Here is a 5,000-nt window from a genome sequence, read left to right on the forward strand (position 1 = left end):
GAGTAAAGGTACAATATTGCTCTGAGATATAGTGGAGTAGAAGTAAAAGTATTGAATATCGGAAATACTCTAGTAAAGTAAAAATGCTTCAAAAGTGTATTTAACTTAAGTACAATACTTGACTGTACTTGGATAGTTTCCACCACTTAATACATAGGTAAACGACACAATCATGCATAGAGCACCGAAGTCCTGACGTAACTCGCTCATCCCTTCGATTCCCCTGATTCACGGAAGTAATGTCTCTATGGAGAATAACATGGGGTGATCTTAATATCGTCTACTATGGCGGCGGCGTGTTTCCTCCTCCGCGTCATCAGTGCCCATACCCGAAGGCGGGGTTGGCGAAAGGGCCTTTCTGTGTGGAGTTTGCATGTTCTCCCCGTGTCCCCTAGGGTAGGTACCCTCACAAAAAACATGCAGTAATCCTGGTCACTAAACTGCCTCTCCCTGGCCAGCCGGGGCGCCTGATGGAGGGGAAAGGAACTGGTTGGAATAACGTGTTCCTTCCATGCGCTACGTCCAACCAGGGAAACTCCCCCCTGTCAGGTGTAAAGGAGCAACTTGGACACTCCGGCATGAAGGAAGCATGAGTTCAAGTCCGTTGCTCTCCCCTTGTCCCCCATATATGGGGACTAGGTTGCTCTCCCCTTGTCCCCCATATATGGGGACTAGGTTGGTGGAGGGTGTGTAGAGCCCAGGATCACATTAGATGATTGACACAGGGGTGAAAAATGGGTTACAAAATCGTGGGATAAAAAATATATTTAAAATATATATATATATCGTCTACTATAAGCGTTGTGGTCCAAACATAAACAAGCTGTCTCTGCGTTATTGTCAGGGAGGTGTCTCTGTATCGTTTGCAACAGTCGGTCACTCATATATGATACAGACTGCTTCTAGCGAAAATGTGTTCTAATTCAGTAGCAGTAACATTATCGTTTTCTCTCAGTCAGTTGATTCTTCATATCCATATGAGTGAAGCGGCCGGGATGACATGTTTATTTTTCAAACACAGTTCTTATATGAGGCGATCTAAAATCCCCCTATGAGGATTATAATGCAAATAAAAACTACATGAACCCATGGACATAGCGCGCTCTACAGATATTGATGTCAGACTTCGGTGCTATATTGGCCCAGCACAATTTGACTCCTCTGCAACTTTCCAAATTTCTACCTCGACTATATTCTATTTCTACCTCGACTAGATTCTTTACTGAGTGTGTGTGTGTGTGTGTGTGGGGGGGGGGGGGGATCTCTCAAGAATAGTTCCAAGCTAACATCACACTGTCCTTTCTCCTTTCACAGGTGGTCGGCAGAGGGACATTCGGAGTCGTCTTCAAGGCCAAGTGGAAAGGCAAAGATGTCGCCATCAAGACCATCGAGAGCGAGAACGAGAGGAAGGCTTTCCTTGTGGAGGTGAGATCTGTTTGTTCTGTTGTGCCACACACAGCCCACAGGATATGTGTTCTGTTGGAATGAATTAATTAATTTTTATTTTCGTGTCTTGTCATTAAGACCCATCCCTTACGGGATTATAAGACACCAACAACATAAATGAACAATATCACGTTCACTTCCCACACAGAAGTTACACAAAGTATTTGATCAAAACAAAAACAGAAATAAGCATTATCATAAAATAACATATAAGTTTTCTTTGTCCGTATGTCCCAAGCTTTCTCTATATATTCTGCTAATGCAAATATCTTTTGTTCGAAAATCCATCTCAGTCGCTCTGCATCACTTAACCACATCAGATCTACATTTTTACATCTGTTAAATAACTTTTGACGTAGCTCATGACGTCAAAAAGGCTCATGAACGGGCAATAGAAAAGAAAATGGAACTCATTCTCAATATCATTTATATCACAGTAGGTGCAAATACGTTCTTCTTCTGTATGGATATATGTGTTCTGTTGTGCCACAGCAGCCCACAGGATAATATGTGCATGTTTAACTCCAGTTTCGAGTAAGCAAAAAAAAAAACTCCTCAATTTCCATTGTCTGTCCAAAAGTCTGAATGCCAGTCAGTCTGACTCTACACAGAGGGCTGCCAAAAGTCTGACACACTCCGTCTCACACACAATTCCTGCCAGGATGCATCATTAGACCACGTCAACTGAAAGAAATGACGTTGACGGCTGCAACTGCAGAACAGCTGTAACATTACATCTAGTTTTTAACGGCCTTTAATTTCCACGGTGGTGTCGTTTACTAGTTTCCTAAAGCTGCAGTGGGGCTGTGCTATATAATGTGGGGTTCTGCCACAACCAAAGTTTCTGGTTGCTCTGTGCAGAGTCTGCAGAAAGTAGCCTTGCAGAGCCATGAGGTCCACAGGGGCAGGAGTCTATCTCCTGTTTCTGTAGCGTGAGGCAGCTTGATGTACAAGTACACCCCCTGGACATGACGCTAGTCTGTCGCAGGGACTTACTTACCCCAAATCCAACCCTTGATGCTGAGTGTCAAGCAGGGAGGGAGGCACTGGGTCCCATTTCTACAGTCTTTGGTATATGACACGGCCGGGCATCGAACCCCAACCTCCCAGTCTCAGGGCGGACACTCTATCTAAACCACAAGGCCACTGAGCTGGTAGAGTCTGCATACCTGTTGGCATAAATGGTGTGTGTGCTCGCTGAAAATATCTCTGTTTAAAATGTATTCCTTTGTCTTTAACTGCCTGCTGCGGAGTCCCCCACCCATGCCATTCTTCTGGGCTTTCCTGTTCACCGCCTCTCTTTTTATTTGATTTGTCAACCCATCTGGATTCAGACCTGAGAGCCCATTCTACAGAATGTAACGTGCCTGGTCCTGCATGCAGGTCCCTGCAGGCTATTCCCATCCATGCATGCTTCATCTGTTCTTATATTCATTGATGAAACACAACTTAACAGTTACACAACTGTTTTACAGCTGCAATCAATCAATCTATAAACGCTATGCTCCAATCGAGTCCCGACGCCCCCAATATATTATAGCCTACAAGTTCAACTCATTAAGATTGCTTTTCGTTGCATGTGGCGCAGATAACATTTATACGATGTAGCCTACAATATCACAGCGGATGAGATGCGTTGTATCAGTTCTGTACCGTGGTAAGAAGCACAAATCGGGCAACAGTAAGCCTGGGGGTGGGGCGGCGGTGGCTCAGGGGGTAGAGTGGCCGGATGGGAACCGCAAAGGTTGCCAGTTCGAACCCTGTGGGCTCCCCCAGAGTCACTGTCCAAGTGTCCTTGAGCAAGACACTGAATTGCTCCTGATGTGCTGGTTGGTGACTTGGAATGGTTTCCGCTGCCATCGGTGTATGAATGTGTGTGTGAACGGGTGAATGTAATGCACAATCCATGTAAAGCGCCTTGGATAAAGGCGCTATATAAATGCACCATTTACCGTTTAAGCGGCTATATATTTATGTATCTGATTCTGTGTGTGTTGTGTTTGCGAGGAGCAGCAGGCTGTCGGGGGAGAAAAACATCTTTATTGCCTATTATGTATTAATAATGGCTTATAGTTTAATGTCCCTTTAAATAGAAAGTCAGGAAATCACTTTAATATTTAGGCTACAATCTAGTGATTCTAGTCTTAGCAGCTATATAGTTTAACCCATTCTGAACAGGAACCCCTTTTAGCATTATGTTATGCTTTAGCTATTGAAAAATAGCAGATCTACAAGCTCAGAGTGCGCGCTACGAGCTTGTAGGTCTGCTGTTTTTGAAAAATCGAAGAACCACTGACCTAGAAACACAGCTTTTTCAGAAAACTGTCAGGATGTAGAAGACATTTTTTTTAGAATCTGATCTATCAGGTCAAAATGGGTTAAATCATAGGAGCCGATGGACACAAACCTGTCCCCGGACAACCTCTGCACAGCATAAAGGACAGTCGGTCTATAATATTTTGTGAAATTACTAAATATATACCTTTTTAAAGTGTTCTCTCTCCTTCTCTCTCTGCTGTGTTGTTCTGCAGCTCCGTCAGCTCTCGCGGGTAAACCACCCCAACATCGTGAAGCTCTACGGATCCTGTGACAATCCGGTGAGAGGATTTATTTACACACCCGGGATTTACCTGGTGCCATTTTATTATACTGTTTTGTTTATTTCTTTTTTTACTCTTTCAGCACCACCTGGTGGTGGTCACCAGTTTAGGCTTTGAGTGCCAATTCTCCCATTATAACAAAAGAAAGCATTCGTAATTCTATTATGCATGTAATGTGCATGTCATCACCTGTACACCAGATTAGAGGAATTTTCAAAATAGAATTCCGAAGGGAAGACGTCTTGTCATCCGTGGCATCCCGGTACATAATTGGCATAATTAGACGTCTTGATGTTTATGGCTCTTAAACTGTTTTAATATTGCACGTATTTTCCACACAATGACTGGGACGGGACAAGAGAGAATATCCCGAGCACTCAAAAGTTAAAAAGAATCTTTTATTTAAAAAATAAAAAATAAAAAATAAGCCATATTTATTGTTCTGACATGTGTTCTTTCCCAGGTCTGTCTCGTCATGGAGTTCGCAGAAGGCGGTTCCCTCTACAACGGTAAGGCAGTAGATTGTGTTTGACTTTTGACACTTTTTCTTCCCCCCTGGGGAAAAAACTTATATAAATATATACAGCACAAGAAGTACATCATTTCTGTCCGGCAGAAACCTCTTCGCTCCATGTTCTGACATTTTGTGTTTTCCTGTAAACTATCGCCCTAGTTCAGGTGGTGGGCAACTTAGAAGATACTGTAGAGAGGGCCACTATATCCCCACACTCACTCCAGAGGACCACTATAGTTCCACACTCACTCCAGAGGGCCACTATAGTTCCACACTCACACCAGAGGGCCACTATATCCCCACACTCACTCCAGAGGGCCACTATAGTTCCACACTCACACCAGAGGGCCACTATATCCCCACACTCACTCCAGAGGGCCACTATAGTTCCACACTCACACCAGAGGGCCACTATATCCCCACACTCACTCCAGAGGGCC

At 43.9% G+C, this 5,000-nt stretch overlaps 1 pseudogene across 1 annotated transcript in view; it reads left to right on the forward strand.

Moving 5' to 3' along the window:
* LOC308329629 (mitogen-activated protein kinase kinase kinase 7-like) overlaps positions 1-5,000 on the forward strand; it is a 22,871-nt pseudogene that overhangs the window by 821 nt on the left and 17,050 nt on the right. The window contains exons 2-4 of the transcript XR_013966235.1: positions 1,315-1,425; positions 3,978-4,043; positions 4,510-4,555. The product of XR_013966235.1 is annotated as a mitogen-activated protein kinase kinase kinase 7-like (transcript). The remainder of the gene's footprint in view (positions 1-1,314; positions 1,426-3,977; positions 4,044-4,509; positions 4,556-5,000) is intronic.

The sequence above is a fragment of the Protomyctophum bolini genome (assembly GCF_963924005.1).
Source record: "Protomyctophum bolini genome assembly, chromosome: 15".
In the NCBI taxonomy this organism is placed as follows: Eukaryota; Metazoa; Chordata; class Actinopteri; order Myctophiformes; family Myctophidae; genus Protomyctophum; species Protomyctophum bolini.